The sequence below is a fragment of the Aptenodytes forsteri genome, unplaced genomic scaffold, assembly GCF_000699145.1.
Source record: "Aptenodytes forsteri isolate BGI_AS27 unplaced genomic scaffold, ASM69914v1 Scaffold96, whole genome shotgun sequence".
NCBI classification, from domain to species: Eukaryota; Metazoa; Chordata; class Aves; order Sphenisciformes; family Spheniscidae; genus Aptenodytes; species Aptenodytes forsteri.
The window spans coordinates 5116210-5127054 of record NW_008795029.1 but is presented as its reverse complement, the minus strand read 5'-3'; positions in this window follow the sequence as shown (position 1 = coordinate 5127054).

Here is a 10845-nt window from a genome sequence, read left to right as displayed (position 1 = left end):
GCAGCCCAGTAGTCAAGGAGTCAGTTTGAAATACTTAGGAAAAGAAGTCAGAAAAACCATAACCAAGTTCTATAGCACTTCAAAATTGTTCAGATACCATATATTTTCAAAAGGCAAGTAAAAGAGAAAAGACGACTGATGAAATTAATCTGAAATGAAGGGGGAATTTTTTTCAGATAGACCTGCTAAAATAACGTAATTATCTGAGTACTGCCAAATATTACTTTAAAATAAATATATAGAGTGACACTGAATGACCTGTCTTGTTGGCCTCTACTCCATGGCACATTTCTCCAAATATAATTTGCACCGTGGATAGTACCTTGCAACACAAGAGCACTTGCAGTGATATTAAAGAAGTTATTTTCAACAAACCCCTGTAATTTCCTAAATTACCACTCATATTTGTGGGAATGACAATAGAATTACTTATTTGAAAGTTTGTTGTTTGTATCTTCCTCCTTTCTAGGTGTAGGGAGGGAGCAGAAGAGGCATTTTGAACTACAGTATCAAAACAAGAGGCAAAATGCATCACATACCAAAATCTTAGAATAAAACAACGTAATGAGGACTGCATAGTCAGGCTGCTCTGCACTCCAGATCCTTGTCAGATCTGTCTACGTTTCTTCTTAACTTTTACTGATGCAGTACATATCAATGCTGGAAAATGATTATTTAGATAGCACTGCAAGCACTTCCAGTTACTTGAGCAGTGTGTCATCCGTCATCATGACTACTTGCTTGAAACTTCTGACATTTACATCATTATCCTTGTGGAGGGGACTTTGTTGTTGTTTTTAGAAATATTTTCTCTGTCTCTAGCACCTCATTAACCTGATTAGGGATTCTCATACCTCTGCTCTTGCTGCAAAACTGAATTCACAAATGCTGTTGTGCTTCACACAGGAGATGATTAGGGATTCTCTTTGAGTTTGCCCACCCTAAACTGCCTAATATAACGAAAAAGAAGGATAAAAATAGGAATTCGAGTTCTCAAAAATGAATTTAAAAGAATATGAATATCTACAGTAGTGATCAGGGCCTTGGTTAGTTCCAGACAATGTGTGTGTACCAGCATAATGGAAATAGTTCAGTTTCTCTAGGATGGGCATAGGTACAATGATACAAAAGTTGCCTTGCATCAGAGCAAATATTTCCATGTGGAAAAAGCAGAAAAAGAAACTAGCAAACGATAACCTTAATACCAATACAACAGTGTCTGTACAAGAAGGTTTATCAGTTCAAAAAAGAATAATACAAAAGAAAAAATCAGATCTTTTTTTCTGTCAGAGCTATATATCTATAAAACTGAACGGCATAACAAAGTTAGGTCATGTTTTAATTTCTTGAAACTCACAGATACTCTCCATTTTGGAGGTATAGTGATTTTGTCTTTAGCGCTCTGACCAGCTAGAAGATACTTTCAGAATGACATTTCCCCACTGCTATTTTCCGTGGTTCCATTGTTTCCATTGCCATTGAAGGGAGCAACTGAATTCCAAAGAAGAAAAAGCAGAACAGTTCCCAGTCTGGATCACGCCAACACTCCCCAGAGCTGCACCTGCAACCAGTGCAACAGTGGTGTGCAGTGTGGGGGCCAGGGAGCGTTACTGAAACCTGTGCTACCACAGAAGTGATTGTCTGTGTAGCCTTACCTGCAATTGCTCAGGGACTCTTCCCGAGCTCAGTTAAAAACTGTGTAACGCTGGTGTTAGCTAGTCATCCTTCATTTTCCATGCTGCTAAGCACATGCTGTGCCAGCAGGGACAGGCTGAGCACCAGGACTGAGTCACATGAAGCCACACACTAAGACCCCCGGTAAAATCATGCTCAGGTTTGCACTACAGCCGTTGAGATGATCTCAGTGCAAGCGGTCTGAAATGCATTATGTCTCTAACTGTGCACTTGCTAACTTGCAGTCAGCTCCCCTTTCCAGAAGCAAGCACATTGTTTCTTCAGTATGGCTGGCTCCTGTCCGGCCAGTAAATGTGTGACACCAGGAGTGCCGCTAAATTTTCTGTTTCCTTACAGGAAAGGGATTGCAACCTCCTCTTGGTTTTGTTTCAGTGTCCTTCCATTAGCCTTGAAGTGGACATGACAAGCTCCATCCTCAATATGTGGTGCTGATATCTGCTGGCTGAAATTCAACACTCTTCCACTTCCAGCGTGTGAGTGTTTGTCATTCACGTCCTTTGTTCCCACTGCCTGGCACAAGGCTCTTGTGCCATGATTTCAGGGCTGCTTACCTTTAGTTTATTTAGCTCAAGAGATGAAGGTAAAATTTTTTTTCCTTTTCCCTCTCACTTCTGAAACTGATTAGCTCAGAAACAAGTGATGTAAAGCATGTTGCTAGACTCCCTTACTATGGATTCAAGTATTCAAGATACGAAGTTTTTAATTCAGACTGTGCCATCCATGGCCTCGGGGTAATCAGGAATTAAATGTGGTGTCACTAGCTCTCTGACATGCTTTCCCTGAATGTACCATAGATTTCACACTTGGGTACCTTATCTCCAGCAGTGCTGTTTGTGCCTGGACGGACTTCTGTTAAGGCTTCTTTCTGTGACCAGCACCAGATACCATGAGCTCCGCTCTATTCAACATCCCGTGTGGATTTTGCACCACATTACTGACCTTTTATGATATCCTATTGTGACAATCTTTTTTCTAATAAAAAATCCCATCACATGGAGCTATTTCATCTCCATAATCCCAATGCCTTTTGTATAGTTGGTGGTGCTCAGGCTATTTCTTGTTAGCCTCGGTCTAAGATAACTCTCAAGATGCTGTGAAGTTGGGTCATTTTACATTTCTTGCTCAAACTTGTCAAATTTTGTATCAGTAATAGGTAGCACTTAAATCACACTTACTTCAAACTCTTCTTCCTGCAGCTCCTTGCTTTCAGTGTTTATCAGTACTCTCGAAAGCATGTCTGATATAAGAAGCTCTTTATTGGGATAATATTTCGGTTTAATGAGGATTTTTGCAATTTCATGATCATTTTCTGAAGTCTAGGTAGTGCTTTGCACAATGATTTCTGTAATATGGCTTCTAAAGTTTTATAGGCTGCATCTCCTCTGACCTATTTCTCTCTATAAACATATTTATGCAACTGCTCACAAATAAGAACAGTTGCTGGTGTCTATTTTCCAGGCTGAGAATTGCACTTTTGTGTTACAGCTAGTGTTTCAGAAGAACACACAGCCATGCAGAAGAGCAGGATATGTTGGCTACAGGCTGGATTTGGATTTTTTTTGGCTCCGTACAAGGGAAGGGGCAGCTCCCACTGCCTCCAGCAGGTCATTTCACCTCCTGGCTCATTGTTAGAGACTTCTCCCACTTCCTACCTTACCCAGCACCCCTGTGCTTTCCGGATGACTTTTTGTAGGGCCTAGCCTTTTCAAGGTTTCAGATTTTCAAGGTGGGAGTGTCTTGCTTAGTTTGACTCAGTATCAAGCTGCTGCATTTTGCAATTACAAAAAAGGAAACTGGCATAGCTTTAATGAAAGTCTTTATGCCCATGCCTTCAGAATCATTCTTGTAGTCTATTTTACTCACTCCCCATCAGTCACTGAGGCTCAGTTTAGTCCCGTTGTCTGGTCTGTTCATGAGATTCCCTTTTGTTCCTTCCAGCTGAGAGGCAGAGCTTGCTCCAGGAAGGGCTTCTGCAGAAGCTGGACCTGAAGGCTATGAGTAGTCAAGACCTAACTTAGCTGTTAATTACACAAACTTGGTAACTGCAATTGCTGTGAAAAGCAGAGATATCCAGGCTCAGCCTCTGCCCTTGCATAGGACCGTGAGCAAGCAGAGCACCCTGAGTGGGCACGAATGCCTTTGGAGGGCAGGAGGGAGGAGCACGTTGGGGACTGGCCAGGGCTGGGGTAGGATCCTGCATGCTGCCTGGCCTGCAGATTGCTCAAGGTGGGAGAAAACCAGAAGCTCCTCCTGGGCCTCCCCAGTATTCCCAGCAGCCCTTGTGCAGCCCAGCTCATGTCGCAAAGGGCACTCGAGTTCCTCCAACAGCTACCCAGCTCCCTGGACCCAGCAAGCAAGTCCCATGGCAAGCACTGGAGCCTGCCGATTAATAGCTAAACAGCAGTAACAGCTATAAATTTGATCTAGCACATTCCAGTCAAATCTGTCATTATCTCGAACCCTTCAAGCCCCATGCTGGGTGCCAAAAAAGACTGTTGTAGTTTAACCCTAGCCGGCAGCTAAGCACCGCACAGCTGCTCACTCACTCCTCTCTGTGCGATGGGGGAGAGAATCGGGAGAGTAAAAGTGAGAAAACTCGTGGGTTGAGATAAAGACAGTTTAATAGGTAAAGCAAAAGCCGTGCACAAGCAAAGCAAAACCAGGAATTCATTCACTGCTTCCCATGGGCAGGCAGGTGTTCAGCCATCTCCAGGAAAGCAGGGCTCCATCACGTGTAACGGTTACTTGGGAAGACAAACGCCATCACTCCGAACGTCCCCCCCTTCCTTCTTCTTCCCCCAGCTTTATATGCTGAGCATGACGTCACATGTGGAATATCCCTTTGGTCAGTTGGGGTCAGCTGTCCCAGCACAACTCCTTGTGCACCCCCAGCCTACCCACTGGTGGGGTGAGGAGCAGAAGAGGCCTTGACTCTGTGTAAGCACTGCTCAGCAGTAACGAAAACATCCCTGTGTTATCAACACTGTTTCCAGCACAAATCCAAAACACAGCCCCATACTAGCTACTGTGAAGAAAATTAACTCTATCCCAGCCAAAACCAGCACATGTAGTAAGCTGGTTTGGGTGCTTCTCAGCAGGTATTTTTAAAGACTATTTAAGACAATTTCAGAGCATGGATCTGGGGAGATACCTCTTCACATGGTAAATTGATTTGCTTATCAAATTATATCAAACTGTACTTTTAACATCTCTTAATTTTCTCTGCTTAATTGACTTAAACCATAAATTTGTTCTGCTTCTGCACAAGAATTATGAAATACCTGTACTATATCAGACAAGAAACAAACATTTTAACTTCAAGAAATGTTAAAAAGAGGTTTGCAAATGGCCTAATGAGGACGATGGTAAGTCAAGCCAGCTGCTTTAGTCATAAGAACAAAATTGGTCCCCCCTCTCTGAGTTCAATGACAGTGAAAATAAAGCTTTCAGTAGAAGAAAACTTGTAGTACACACAACATTAGGCACATTCAGAGTAAATTTCATTTACACAGCTACTTTATGTTGGCACAAACCAGTGTGAAACCTGTCCATCGTATTAATAATCAAAGGAAATGCAGATATGTTCAGAGCAATTTAGGCTTGAAAGTTTCTTGCAGCAGCAAAACCTCTATGAGTCAGCCAGATGTTCCAGAATGAATTATTCAGAAAAGGATTTTCAAGTTAATTCTGTGAAATTAGTTTTTCATATTTTGTATGAAACAAAAAAGGTGTTGAGATTGTGAAGGCAAAAAGAAACCATCCAAACTTTCTATCCTTGGCACATATAGGAAATTAAGTCTGTCTCTTCAGTTCAAAACTTACAGACGGTAGGATAATATTATGGGTTGTTAATATGCTTCCAGCATGCTAAAAGCCACAGCAAAAGTTTTAAAATGTTGGTGATCCCAGAGAAACGCAACACAACCCCTGTGACTGTAATGCCCAGCAAAAGGTAACTTAGTCCTTCAAGAACACCAGTTACAGTATGTGTAAATGAATGTAATCCCTCTGTGCTACCCATACAGATTTAAGAGCAGAGACTCAGTTTGATGTCAGGGCTTTTTTCATCCATATTTTGAAGGAATTTTATACACAATCTCTAATGCAGAGTGGGGTTGTGGGTTAAAAGTCTACAGTGATCAATGGATTAACTTGAGATAAAAAGTAAGCATTTGGCTTTCACTGGGCTGATTTGCCTTGAAAAGGGGTTGACTGTTTCAGAGTCTTGCATCCTTGATAAATTTCCTGCTCCTTCAAAGTTCTGGATTAGTGTCCTTGATGCAGAAAATGCTTTTTTTTCCAAGGAAAATTGCAGGCATTACCTGATGTAAAATATGTAGAAAATGATGTATGTTTGCAATTTTAAATGTTTAATTGTTCCCACCACACATTTTACAATAAATCCAGCATTAGAACTCACTGAGAACAAATTACTAACTATTAAGATGTCACCTAAACAAATCATTGGAATAAAATACAGTAATTAAAAAAAAAAAAAAAGCTATGGTTAATAGATTCCCCTTCAACAAATAGAGGAAAAACTCAAAATTTGGAGCCGAGGAAAACAAAAGCAAAGAGTACCACTACTTCAGAAGACATTTGGAAGGGTTTTTTTTGATAGAGCAATGTGGGTCAGGTCTTCTAAAAACCAGGAGGAGTGAAAATAAGAGAGCAGAAAAGAATCCAGGAAGCATTAACTGTCAGGGTTGTGGAGGATAGGATAAAGAGGCAAAGAGACCTGCTCTGTGGAAGCTCAGGATCCTGTAATAACCCTGCCACAATATTCAAGAGCAGCTTTTCCCTTCATACAGGCACCAGGATGCCAGAAAATAAAGGGAAAGTGGTGGAGATGTTGTCAGGACAGCCAGAGAGGTGTTTGGTCATGGTGCATAACGGGAGATCAGCCAGTTCTGGAGATGGGATGAACTGAAACACTGAAAGCTCATGAGTTTCTGCTTTATGAGAGACAGAAGAGTTTCACACAATTTGTAGTCCAAGTATATAGTATTTGTATAATTAAAGCAGAGGGCATATTATCACCTCTGTGTTTTCTTTCACATCATTCTTACGTACAGTACAAACTTTCTGAGTTTGTCTGCAAAGCTTCCACCCAATCCACATTTATATCCTCCTTGCAGCCCTAATTCTGCTCGCTTCCCTAAATCAAGTTGGCTTTTACCTAAACCCAAATCCTCATTCTTTTCTCTCAGCTTCCCTTAATCTTTGACTAACCTTGGTGTAGGGGCAGCTCGGGGCCAAGACCGTGCGCTGTAATGGCATGCCACATGGACTTTGCTATGGAAGCAGTAACAACGAGAGAGAGCATTTCCCATGAAAATCAAGAATAGAAGGAACACCCCAATAATTCAGGGAAAGAAATGGGAAAGGAGGGCTAGCTAGCCTAGTGCCTGCATCCCTAGAAGACTGCTTTTGTCCCACAGAAGATAAAGCTTCCAAGGTCAGGGTCCTGTGGGTTTCTAAGCTGAATCCTGCCACAGACAAGGAAAAGTGGGAACCGTGCTGAACTTGACTGAGGTTCCACCAACCTAGAGTGGGTCTGCTCCTGAAATTCAAATGGAATTGAAAACGTATGTGTCGATCAAAGGTGATTATGTCTGAATAAAAGCTGTTTATCTCAGAGCAAAAGGATTAAATAAATACTGAACTGCATCAGCACCTGCCCATTCCTACCTCTATTTTACCACGTAGTTAGTACTGTGCTTGTGTATTTTCAGTTAACAACATGGGTGGCTTAGGCTTTACTCTGTGGCTGGCCAGTGCAAATCACTATGGTCTGATGGATTTAAATTTGAGTTATGCTGATTTTCACCTGCTGGCCCCAGGGACATGGTGCAGCAGAGTTCTGGTAGCAGTTTTGCAACTAGCTGAGATCAATTGCAGGCAAATAGTCCTACCTCAAAACGCCATCAGTGTTACTTCTCCCATTGTGTTATCTTTCAGCTCCATGATAAAACTTTAAGATTGCCTCTAAAATTGATCCAGTAGAAACACAGCGGTTAGACAGCACCGAGGATAGCTATACATTTTATTCACTAGAAGGCCGTGATCTTTTGTATGGTATCTTGACAACAGACCTGGCATATGATGCTAACTCATGACTACGATTTCCCACTGGTCTTACTTCCCTACAAACTGCAGGTGCACAGCATAAAATGACAAATGAAAGAAACATGAAAGGAAAGATATTTTCACCCCCTCACAAGTAGGGAGAGAATTTTAATTCCCTAGGCCAGGTCTCTTCCCACATAATCCCTTCAGATCAATAGCAAAACAGGAATAGGATGATACCTATTTTGCTAATTGGTAAAATGTTAGGAAGGAGAAAATCTGTTCTTCCTGATTCTGTCTTCTGAGATGTGCCATGGTATCAAAACATTAATAACTGATTATGTTATTATTATACTATCTCTTTAAAAAATAGTCAGAAATCAATAACTAAAATGAATACAGCTATAGAAAGACCCATGTAAATGCCCAGTACTTGCTTTCCCAACAAATGGGTATTGATCTTTTACAGGTATCCCTTAATTACTACCTTAAGCATTGACAGCTTATTGATCATGTGAATGTTTCACTTTTGGTCTCTGTAATGCTGCTTTTAATAGTGTCTAAAGTCTGGTGTCTAGAGTCTAGCATCTAAACCTCTTAGACATTTCTGGTAGTCTCAACTCAGTTCTTTGTCAGCATTCCCTGAATAAATATCCCTTTCTTTGTCTTTTATCTGTCACAAAAGACTGGGTCAAAGCTATAAAAAAAACATTATCTCTTTCTTCCATGACAGAAGACACTGCCACACTTTCTCTTACTGAAGGATATCAGGAACCTTTTGATTAACTTCAGTGGAAGCAGGGTCAGACCCAGGATCTCGCCATATCCATTCTTTTGCTTGCCAAGTTACAGTTACTTTGCATTGTTTAGCTATGTACAGACCATATTCATTAGTCATTTTCATTCATGACAAGGATGAATTCATTAGTTTCTGATGCTGATTTAGATTCATAATTGTTACTTATAATTAATTGCTAATGAAGGCTATTAGCGCCTAGCTGGCATTTCTTCCTTCTTTGCTAAATGCTAACAAGTTCTAGCACAGGAAAGGGGACTTGTCTTAGACAGGAATTGACTCAAATAAGCCTAAACAGTGCTATTAGCCTTCCAGAGCACGAGATCTTTTGTACTACAAGCACTGAGCACTGCCTCATAGAAAGTAAAATAGAGGCTACAAAGAAAGCTTTTTTGTTTTTCACAGCTGTTTGCAAATACAGTCTCATTCATCCTTCCCCTTAATCCTCCTCCCATATAGACATTCATGAGCCATAGAGAAGTATCTCTAGAGGGTTTATGCAGTGGTGCATAACAGGCGGTGAGGCATCAAGATAAATTCTGCTCTCCACTGCTTTAAAGACAAAGTCTTCCACCGATGTCAGAGGAGATATTCCAGGTTTGAGTTGGTGTAGCCAACTACTGAAGTCCAGCTTTCCCCATTCCCCTCATACACCAGCCTAACTGCAAAGAGCAGTTGCAGATAGGCACCGTGGGCCTGAAAGCAATGCAGTGTGCAGACAAAAGGGAACCTTATGCCCCATGTCGACCTTTTGGAAGGCAATTCTCCCCCATGTAATTTATTGGTTGAACAGATGAGACAGAAAGCAAACAGCATAAATGAATGCATTTCAACTGGGGCATGGTAGTTCCATTTTTCTTTCACCTTTACATTTACCTTGCCACCCTCAACAGAAGAAACAAAAAAGGCATTTTTGCCATTACCCCTGAAACATAACGTTCTCTTCTTCCAGCCCTGTAACAAGAAGTTATCTCTAGACCTTATCAGGTAGCTGCTTCATGGGACCTGTTCACCTTGATTTTGGAAGACTAGAGAGCACACAGAGGTGTGATCAGACAGATGTGAAAAAAAAAAGGCAATGAGCAGGTACCTGTTCTTTTAATTGCCTGAGTACAAGATGGAAACTAGTCACACAATGGGAGACTTGTGGATCCTGCACCAATGCTCACCATGTCCTCTCACCCCTGTTAGGAGCCCTCAGCAGGATGTCTAGACCTTATCAGGTAGCTGCTTCATGGGACCTGTTCACCTTGATTTTGGAAGACTAGAGAGCACACAGAGGTGTGATCAGACAGATGTGAAAAAAAAAGGCAATGAGCAGGTACCTGTTCTTTTAATTGCCTGAGTACAAGATGGAAACTAGTCACACAATGGGAGACTTGTGGATCCTGCACCAATGCTCACCATGTCCTCTCACCCCTGTTAGGAGCCCTCAGCAGGATGGAGCAGGAAGGGAGAAAGCCAAGATACCAAATACTTTTCCCCAGAAAACAGGGGTCCTTCTGGTGATTTTTCCACATTTTTTGCGGGAGTACTCTCAAAGGTGTTCAAGAAGAGGCACACGCTAAAGAGTCCAGTGAGAGACTGGGAACAGAACAGACACAGAAGGTTGAAAAGCCAGTATAGTGTGAGGGACCCTTGGGCAGATGCTGTGAATTCGGCATCTCATGGCCTTGGTTTGTAGAGAAATGTTTATTAATTATTCATGTATTTCACAAATTTAAGAATAATCAGAAGAATCTATTCATTCCAATACTTTATAAAAGCTCCTTTCAAATGAGCAACCAAGGGCTTTATGTAATAAATGCTACATGCTCGTTGGCATTAGGTACTGACTAATGCTTTAAACTGAGGTATCAACATGCCTAAAAACATTCAGGGAAATCTTAAAGCAAAAAATGACTACAGCAATCTGAACTATGTTAAGACATTGGTAAATGACCTACAAAAGGTAGTTTCCCAAACCAGTGGGAAATCACAATGTTTATTTATTACGACATATATGTACTTGGCATTTGTATTTTTATATTACATCTTCCTAGCTCTTCTAATCATAAGTGCCATCATGGGCTCAGATCTTTCGTTTCTGCTTAGCTCAAGTGCGTACAGAACCTCAACAAACCTAGTCCCAATGTATGGTATTTCTTGATGCCTTTTCAAACTTGTTATTCATAAAAGTTCACTGCTAAAGCATGCCTTTTCAAACTTGTTATTCATAAAAGCTCACTGCTAAAGACACTGATAATAGCCAGACTCTGAGAGTGGTGTGTAACTGGTGTTACCCA